The sequence below is a fragment of the Cervus elaphus genome, chromosome 14 (genome assembly GCF_910594005.1).
Source record: "Cervus elaphus chromosome 14, mCerEla1.1, whole genome shotgun sequence".
Taxonomy (NCBI): domain Eukaryota; kingdom Metazoa; phylum Chordata; class Mammalia; order Artiodactyla; family Cervidae; genus Cervus; species Cervus elaphus.
This window is the reverse complement of record NC_057828.1, coordinates 5,623,815-5,634,367: the sequence shown is the minus strand read 5'-3', so window position 1 is coordinate 5,634,367 and position 10,553 is coordinate 5,623,815. Positions and strand designations below refer to the sequence as shown.

Genomic DNA, 10,553 nt, shown 5'->3' with positions numbered 1-10,553 from the left:
GCCCTGTGGGTCCAAGAGAAATGAAGAATATTAATCAGAAATCCAAAAAACTTCAGCTCCACCAAGGGCCCCAAAGTAGGCAAACGGTTGAAGAATCTGCTCTCTGCTTTTATCTCTTTGCCTAGAGGGTATCCTCCCAGGAACAACTTGTAGGGATGCTGTTATGGGCCCTTCCCCCAAATTCATATATCCTAACCCCTAATACTTCAGAATGTGACTATATTTGGAGACATGGTCTTTACAGAGGCAATTAAATTAAAATGGAGTAATTAGGGTGAGCTCTAATCCAACAGAACTGTTGTCTTTATCAGAAGGGAACATTTACCTGCAGACACACATGGAGGAAAGACACCAGGGGAAGATGGCTGTCTCCAACCAGGAGAGAGGGCTGAGATGGATTCTCCCTTTGTGCCCTCAGAAGGAACCCACCCTGCCAACACTTTGATTGTGGACTTCTAGGCTAGGCTGTTTAAGCCACCCAGTTTGTGGTACTTTGTTAGAGCAGCTCTAGCAAATTGCTCCAGATGCTATGTAATGCTGTGGATGCTAATTACTATGTTGGGAGGTCTGCACAACCTTGAGACTGCCCAGACTCAAAGGAATGAGTCTACATGAGGGGAAGGGTTTTGCCCTTGCAGTGCAGCCTTATTTTAACTTGAAACAAAATTGATCTATTACTTTCTTCCCTCAGAGCCTAGTCTTTTAAATTTTTTATTTCTTTTGGTATTGGTTTAACACGTTTTATTGTTTTAATCCCTTTAGTCTTTTATTTTTGTGGGTTTAATGATTTTACTTATCTCAGTCATTTTTTAATCCCGTTTTTTTTTTCTTCTAGCTATTTTATACTATGTCTTTTATCTCATCTTATCTTCTAGATTTTTTATTATATTTTTATTTTCTATCTGTTATTTCTAACCCTTTGCCTTATCATGTCTTTGTTCCATCTTTTAATTTCTTTTTAGCTTATTTTTTAAATTTATTTTTAGTTCATATTGTCACTTTGCCTGCTGCCTTTTTTTTTAACTACTCTTACTATCTTTTTATTTCTTCTTAGTTTACTTTATCTTTCTATTGACTGTTGTATTATCTTCCATATTTTACTGTTTTTTATTTTCTCAGCTTATTAAATGCTGGATCTGAAAACATAACCCCCAGGGGAGAGCTGGGAGGCTAACCCAGCCCCCAAGCTGAGGCTGGAGGCTCTACCTCCTTGAGCTGATCCCTCTCAGCAACTCCCCAAAGATGTCCAGTTTGCTCCAAGGCTGGCCTCTCCTGTCTGTAAGAATTAATCTGTGTACTATAGAAGAACTTGGGATAAAATCCTCCCAGGAACATACCAAGTTTGCTTATAGTAATAGCACATTAAAACTGCTGGAAGAGCCTAATTTTCTCATATCATATGCCATCAGACTGCTCCATGTGCAGTGTGTCATCCAACACTTGACATCACTAGGTGTTAGACCAGAGTTATAAAAAAAGCCCACATTATTTTTAAAGATGGCTATGGTGGGTAGGAAATTTTGCTTTGTGAAGGAATTTCAGCATACTTTCTCCTGTTTAAATTTGACAAGAAATCAAATATTCTGGATCCTTGCAACAAAAGTCCTTGGGAAGAGGCACAGTGGAGGGTCTTCTGAAATACTTACATCCTAGTTGCCTCTCATTCATTCATGTATTTGATAAATATTGAGAACCTACTATGTGCATGAATTATGCTAGGCAATGACGACAAAGTGAAGAGCAAAAAGAGCTAGGCTCCTTGTTGTCATAAGTTTATAATCTAATAAGAGGATCTTTATCTATGACTAATCTGATTTGCCCTCCTTCCATGCAAGCTTACAGAAGGTTTTTGTGACAGAGACTGCTAGTTGTCCCACAACATGTTTTTCTCTTCTAGAGTAATACAAGTTTTAGCTGAAAAACTGACTACCAATCAAACAACTATTTCCTAGCCTCTCTTGAAGCTAAACATGGCCATGTGCCTAGGTTTTACCCTATGGGACGTAAGCAGAAGTGATAATACAGCTTCCTGGTTCTGCCCTGTAACACCTACACAAAGTATTAATAATGCATGCAACTCCCTGGTTATGTTTTTAACAAGAAAGGATGTACTCTGTCCATTCTTTCTCCCTTTTCCTGGCTAGAATGTGCACATGGTGGCAGGAATTGGATTAGGTGTTTCAGGCCATGATTTGGGGCATTAAAAAAGAATACTCTGATACTACAGAGCCCCCATGAAGCTCTATACAACTTAGTTTTGAACAATTACAGGAGACACTAATAAACTGATATGTTGGGTAAGCCACTGTGACATTGGCCTTTGTTATAGCAGCTGAATCAGTTCTCTTTAGCATGTACATCTCCCCCCAAACTTTCCCTTCTCTTGAGGTGAGCCCAGAATGATGTTCTTCTGAGCAGTTTCAGAGAAGAGTTAGATATATCCCTGCTGGGTTGCTCCTGTAGGTTAGAAAGAGAACCTTTCCTTGTCACCAGGTGCATGAAGGTGGATGAGCTGCTGCATTTTATGATTATACAAGCCTCCTGGCTGCATCTTCTTCTCTTGAATCTGGAAAAGTAAGCTAGGTCTTTGCTCTTGTTCCCACTTTTAAAATCTTTTTCATGACAAAATGATTTATGCAAACAGAAGAACCTCTTCTGTTAAAAACAATTTTTGATTAGAGGAATCTACATCAATGACTATACTGATCCCACCCCTCCAACCAGCAATGTGATTCCTCTCCAGATTTTCTACTGTTGGCTTAGAAGTCCAAGTTGGCCCTTAAAATGTTTACTTTTGTGCTCCCTAATCACGTTTTCAGTTACTTCCTCAGCTGTTGGAACTCCCTGCCATCAGCCCGCCTCTCTGCAGACAGAGGCTTCTGTGAAAGCCTGCAGATTCTTCCACCACTGAAAGTTCAGTAGAATCCTAACACTGTGAATTTAGTCTTGCTTCTACTCAATCAGATGACAATAACCCCTTATAATTGTTTGCTTGAGCTACTGTAACAAGATGCCATAGACTGGGTGGCCTAAACAACAGAAATTCACTTCTCACGGTTTTGGAGACTGGAAGTCCAACATCTAGGTGCCAGATGATTGAATTCCTGATGAAAACTCTCTCCCTGGCTTGAAAGCTGTTGAATTCTTCCTCTATCTGAACTTGGTGAAGAGAGAGAACTCTCATCTCTTCTTATAAGAACACTAATTCCCATCATGGGGGCCCTACCCTCATGACCTCATCTATTCTAGACCTAATTACCTTCCAAAGGTCTCCTATCAAGATGCCATCACACTGAGCAGTTAGGGCTTCACCTTGGATTCGGGGAAGACACAAACATTCAGTCCATATACCCCTCATGCCCACTCTCGTCTGTCTTCAGCCCTTACAATAAACAAATTGAGTCATAATCCTGCATAATTCTAAACCAACAAAGGATAATAGTTACAGCCTTCCAAAACATTCCTTGAAGTTGCCTCCTGATAGGTCGTTCTCTATAGATAAGTATCTAAGGTAGCTCTCCCAACACAGAACTGGACAGGGTTCTCAGTAAAAACTCTTACTACTTTTTTTTTCCCTTCCAGTATTATTGAGATACAATTGACATACAGCCCTTATACATTTAAGATGTACAGCATGATGATTTGGCTTACATATGTCATGAAATGATTGCCACAAAGTTTAGTGAACATCCAACATCTCCTTTAGATACAAAATTAAAAAAACAGAAAAATATATATATTTTTTCTTGTGATGAGAGCTTTTAGGGTTTACTCTTAATAATTTCATATGTCACATACAGCAATTCTGGATGCATTTATCATGCTGTACACTACATCCATCCTATTTATTGATCTTATAAGTGAAAGTTCATACCTTTTGACTACTTTCATTCTGTTCTCCCTCCAGCCACCCCTGCCTTTGTGTGTGTATGTGTGCTTAGTCGCTCAGTTGTGTCCGACTCTTGAGACCTCCTGTAGACTGTAGCCCGCCAGGCTCCTCTGTCCATGGGATTCTCCAGGCAAGAACTCTGGAGTGGACTGCCATTTCCTTCTCCAGGGGATCTTTCCCACCCAGGGATCGAACCCAGATCTCCTGCATTGCAGGCAGACTCTTTACTGACTGAGCTACAAGGGAAGCCTTGGTAACCACAAATCTGACCTCTTTTCATATGAATTTGCTTACTTTAAAACATTTTTTTTTATTGGAGTACAGTTGATTTACAATGTTATCTTAGATGTACAGCAAAGTACTCATATACATATATTCACTGTTTTTTTAGATTATTTTCTCATATAGGCCATTAAAGAATATTTGGTCAAGTTCCCTGTGCTATGATACCTCCGTTCATGGGATTTTTTTAGGCAAGAATGCTGGAGTGGGTTGCCATTTTCTCCTCCAGGGGATGGTTCTTCCCCAGGGGTGGAGCATGCAGATTCTCGGTCTCCTGCACTGCAGGCAGATTCCTTACTACTGAGCCATCAAGGAAGTTCCCGTACAGTATGTTCTTATTAGTTTTCTGTTTTATATATAGTAGTGTGCATATGTGCGTGCATGCGAAGTCACTTCAGTCGTGTGCAACTCTTTGCGACCCTATGGACTATAGCCCATCCGGCTCCTCTGTCCGTGAGATTCTCCAGGCAAGAATACTGGAGTGGGTTGCCACGCCCTCCTCCAGGGGATCTTCCTGACCCAGGGATCGAACCTACATCTCCCGAGTCTCCTGCATTGGCATGCAGGTTCTTTACGACTAGTGGCACCTGGGAGCCCAGTAATGTACATATGTCAATGTCAATCTCTCAGTGCATTCTCTGCCCCTGTTTTTTTTTTTTTTTTGAAGTTTAATTAACCTTCAGTACTATGTTAGTTCCTGTGAAACACATAATGATTTAACATTTCAAATGTACATTTCAAAATGATCACCACAACAAGTCTAGTTATGATATGTCACTATACAAAGATAGGATATAGCCATGCAACATATTCCCCACACTGTACATAGCAATCTATATATATGCATGTGTGTGTGATTATTTTAAGTTGCTAATCTCTTAAATTCAAATGCATTTCAACAACTCTGTATTTTTACCCCTCCCACGCTCATCACATTTAATGTTTTTGACATCACTTTTTATATCTTTTTGTTTTGTGTATCCCTTAATTACTTATTGCTGATTTTACTGCATTTGTCTTTTAACTCTCCTACTAGCTTTATACATGGCTGATTTACTCCATTTACTGTATATTAACCTTTACCAATGAGATGTTCCATTTGTAAGTTTTATGTTTCTTGAACACTCCCTTCTGGCCTGCAGAATTTCTGCTAAAAGGTCACCTGATAGTCACCCTTGTATGTAACTTGTTGCTTTTCTCTTGCCACATTTAATATTCTCTTTTATCTTTTTTTTTTTCACTTTAATTATGGTGTGTCTTGGTGTGGTCCTCTGATGCTATTTGAGACACTGTGTGTCTTCCTAGACCTGGATATCTGTTTCTTTTCCTGAATTAGGGAAGTTCAGCTATTATGTCTTCAGATATGCTCTCTGAGCCTTTCTCTCTCTCTTCTCTTGCTGGGATCCCTGTAATGTGAATGTAAATTTGCATGATGTTGTTCCAGAGGTGTCTTAAACTCTCCTCATTTCTTTTTATTCTTTTTTCTTTTTTGTCTTCAGCTTCAATGATTTCCACTATTGTGTCTTCCAGCTTGTTGATATGTTCCTCTGTATCATTTAATCTACTGTTGATTCCTTCCAGTGTATTTTAAAAAAATATTTGTTTGTTTATTTACTTGGTTGCATCGGGTCTTAGCTGTGGCATGCAGGATGAGCTCAATAGTTGAGGTGCAGGCTTAGATGCCCTCTGGCATGTGGGATCTTTGTTCCCAGACCAGGGATGGAACCTCTGTCCCTTGCACTGGAAGGCAGACTCTTAACCATGGGACCACCAGGGAAGTCTTGTATTTTTAATTTCATTTGCTGTATTCTTCATCTCTGTTTGGTTCTTTTTATATTTTCTAACTGTTAAAAACTTCTAACTTCTCACTCTGTTCATCTTCATCCATTCTCTCCCAAGTTCTTTGAACATCTTTGTGATCATTACCTCAAACTGTCTATTGAGTAGATTGCTATTTCCACTATACTTAGTTCTTCTTCTGGGGTTTTATCTTGTTCTTTCATTTGGAAAATATTCCTCTGTCCCCTCTAATTTGCTATTTTTATTTCTATGTATCTGGTAGGTTGGTTACACTTCTCAGCCTTGGAGAAATGGCCTTTTGAAGATCCTACGTGTCCCAGCAGCGCTCTCCCTTATGGTCACCAGAGCTGTATGTCCTAGGGGTACCCCGTGTTTGTGCTGCATAGGTCTTCCTGTGGTGTCTGGCTGACTACTATGGGCCATTTGATAAGCATGGCTGGACCCTAGTCTTGTTGGTTGCCAAGGCCTGTTTTGTGCAGAGCCTGCAGGCCACTGTTTGGCAGGGCCAGGTCACGGGGCTGTTAGCTGCAGGGCCTTGAAGGGCCCTGGGGCTGGTGCTGGCCCACTGGTGCATAGAGCTGGGCTCTGCAGTAGAAGGTTGTGAGTGCTGAGGGTCCCAGATCTAGTGTCAATCTGCTGGTAGGCAGGGCCAGTTCCTGACCTGGCTGACTGCAGGGTCTGGGGTGTTGGCCTGCTGGTGAGTGGGGCTGGAGTCTACAGTCTGGAGTTGGTGCTGGCCTGCTTGTGGGTGGGCTGCATCCTGGTTTGGGAAGCTGCAGAGCTGTCGCAGTCCTAGGACTGGTTTCTGCTGCTGATGGGTAGAGCCAGGGTCCATGGGACCCCAGGGCTGGTGGCTCTCCACTGAAGAGTAAGGCTGGGTCCGGGGGGTCTCTGGCTGTAGGACCTGAGGGTCCCAGGACTAGAGCCAGTGCACTGGCATTTGGGGCTGGCCGGCCCTGGGGCCGTCTCAGTGCTGCTGCAGGCTCAGGGGTCTTTCGGTGTTAGGTCTGTTGTAGGTGGGGCTGTGAGTCTGCCCAGGCATTTGCATGACCTAAAACATCCCAGGACTGGGGCCCATAGGGTGGTGGGCAGGGCTGAATCCCAGCCCTAGTAGGCTAGAGGGAGGATCCCAAAGTGGCACTTATAAGAGCCAGTGTCCTCATGGTGGAATGAACTCCCCAAAATGGCTATTGCCAGTGTCTTTGTCCTCATGTTGAGCTCCAGTTTCCTCCTGCCTCTCCAGGAGGCTTTGCAAGATCAGCAGGTGTGTCTGATCAGTTCCTTTCACTCACTGCTTCTGCCCTGGGTCCCAGAGCAGGTGAGATTTTGTGTGTGCCCTTTAAGAGTGAAGTTTTCCTTTTCCACAGTCCCCTGGCTCTCCCCCAAAACGAGTCCCATTGACCTTTAATACCAAACATTCTGGGGGCTCATCCTCCTGGTTCAGGAAACCCCAAGACTGGAGAGCCTGATGTGGGGCTCAGATCACTCACTCCTCAGGGGGAACCTCTGCAATTATGATCATCCTCCTGTATGTGACCCTGAGGTATGGGTCTTGATGATACCACATCTCTGCCCCCCTACCCATCATGTTGTGGTTCTTCTTTATCTCTTTAGTTGCAGAAGCTGTTTTCTGCTAGTCCTCCACTTCTTCTCATCAATTGTTTCTCTTTAAATAGTGGTAATTTTGGTGTACCCGTGGGAGGAGGTGAGCTCAAGGTCTTTCTATGCCACCATCTTGGCCCTAAACTCCTATTTTGTTTTATTTTAGGATGTAATAGTATAATACTATAAAGAGGAGATTTATAAAATAATTTCATTTCTAAGAATTAGGTTCTATGTGACAAATAAGACAAAAGTGAATTGGCCATTTCATTCTCAATGTCACTAAGCTTCCAAATCCTTAAAATTGTAGTCAGTCTGTGAGGGTATCTGTGGGAGTAAGTCTCCAAGATGGATTCCCAATGATCCCCATCTCTAGGCCTGCATGCCCTTGTCCTATTGTAATCCCTTTCCATTGAGTGTGAACTGAGCTGGACTTAGTGACTCATTTCTGATGGTCAGATTAAGGAAGAAGTGACAATATATAATTTGGAGATCATGTCATAACAGACTGGCATTTGGATCATTCACTCTGAGAGAAGTCACTTACCATGTCAAGCAGCATTTTGGAAAGGCCCATGTGGTAAGGAACCAAGCCTCTTACCAGCAGGCATGTGAGGGAACTTAGAAGCCAACCCTTCAGCCCAGTCAAGTCTTCAGAGACTTATAGCTCTGGCTGATAACTTCCGAAGAGATCTCCTAAGAGAATCTGAGCCAGAATCACTCAGCTAAGCACACCTGGATTCCTAAAATTCAGAAACTATGTGAGGTAATACTGTTTAGTATTTTGAGATGCAAAGTTTGGGGGTGATTTTTTGTGCAGCAATAGGTAAGGAGATAATAAGATGTCAATACTAGTAAGATAACGCCACAGCTTCTACATATATTTACCTTCTCTGGAGGGGATCAGCCACCTGCAGAAAAGGAAGTCAGAATGTAAACGAGAATCTGAGAGAATATTTATCCTCTGAAAAGCATAATTGAATCATCTGCTTCAATCATGATTGAATACATAATTTTTACTCTCCCAAACCTCCTGTCATGACTAGACACAAAATTAGCTAATTAATTGATGACTGCTTATTGAGATTTGCATTGCTTTCTATTTGCCTTATTTAAAACAAATATTTAGTATATTCACAAAGCTTCTTCTGAAGCAAAGAAGAGTTATTTTGCCTGGTGAATCCTTTTAGTCTTGTCTGGGCTTCCAGTTGGCTAGGTACTAAGGGGTCCTATAGACTAGAGACTTAACTCCAAGGGTCATGGCAAAACATCTGAAGTTCATTACCAGGACTATGATGGCACAGGAAGGGAATGTGGAAGGTGCATACAGGACCCTAAACAGAATCCTTACCATGGATGGGCTCATTGAGGATATAAATCAATGGCAGTATTAGGAGAAGCCTTGCTATAAGAGATAGAGAGAAAGTGATGAAACTTGACAGTGAATCTACAACATGGGAATGGCTCACAAGATTAACTTCTTGATGTGAAAGAATTGGGCAGATCCATGGCAGAGCTCCTGAGGCCTTTGGATAGGAGGCCAAGTATGAAAACCCTTATTCATTTGACTCCACCTCTTTTCTTTCTCTAACCCCCTTCTATATCTTTCTTAAAATAAACTCAATTACATATATTTGTTCAGTTGCTCCGTCATGTTCGACGCTTTGCAACCCCATGGACTGCAGCTCGCCCAGCTTCCCTGTCCTTCACCATCTCCGGGAGCTTGATCAAACTCATGTCCATTGAGTTGGTGATGCCATCCAACCATCTCATCCTCAGTCATCCTCTTTTCCTCCTGCCTTTATGTCTTGTCTGAAGTCTTCACTGACCAACCCCAACCTCCACCCTTATCTTCATATAAGCCATCCGTGGCACCCTGAGAACACCTCTGTTATGGCATTTGGCAATGTATTGTAATTGTCTGATTACTTGTTATCTGCATCATTAGGCTGGGAGATTTTTGAACCTAGAGATGGACTTATTCAACTTTGTTCTTAGAACAGAACAGTCTCTAACTTATAGTACAAGATCAACAAATATATTTTACATGAATGAGTAAGAATATATATATACATATATATATATATATTTGATTTTTACTTACAAGGAGTGATATGTTTATTCTAAAAATTTCTTCCTTTATGGCTGCACTGGGTCTTTGTTGCTGCATGCGGGCTTTCTCTAGTTGTGGCACAGAGGCTCCTCACTGCAGTGGCGTCTGTTGTTGCAGAGCATGGGCTCTAGGCACACTGGCTCAGTCGTAGTGGTGCGTGGGCTTAGTTGCCCCTCAGCATGTGGAATCTTCCAGGACCAGGGATCAAACCTGTGTCCTTTGCTTTGGGAGGCAGATTCTTAACCACTGGACCACCAGGGAAGTCCTGAATAAGAATATATTAATGGGGATTTCCCTGGTGATCCAGTGGTTAAGACTTCACCTTCCAAGCAAGGCAGGATCCAAGGCAGGATCCCTGGTTGAAGAACTAGGATCCCACACGCCTTGCAGCCAAAAACTAAAGCAATATTATAATAAATTCAACAAAGGCTTTAAAAATTTTAAAAAGAATATATTAATGAAGGAATGAATAAGCAAATGAATAAATGAGTTGACCTTGGAAGAAAACTAAGTGGCCTGAGGAAAATTACTACCCCCTCAGATTTCTGTTCACCAATAAAATTGAAGGGGCTGGACAAGTTTATGACTAAAATCCCTTTCCATTCAGACATCTTATGATTGAAGATGGGAGTGGGAACTTATGCTCTTCTAGGACCTTCAAAAAGCAATGTTGGAAAGAAGATAATAAAGATAAGAGTGGAAATTAGTGAAATAAGAAACAGACCGACAATAAAGAAAATCAATGAAAGCAAAGCCTGGTTCTTTGAAAAGATCAATATAATTGATAAACTCCTAGCTAGATTGATTAAAAAAAAAAAAAAAGAGGAAAGACACACTTAAAAAAAAGGGAAGACACACAAAAATATC

General features: G+C 41.6%; 1 pseudogene; it reads left to right on the top strand.

Moving 5' to 3' along the window:
• The first annotated feature begins 8,832 nt into the window (after positions 1-8,832).
• Positions 8,833-9,096, top strand: LOC122708037 (annotated as a pseudogene).
• Positions 9,097-10,553: the final 1,457 nt, after the last annotated feature.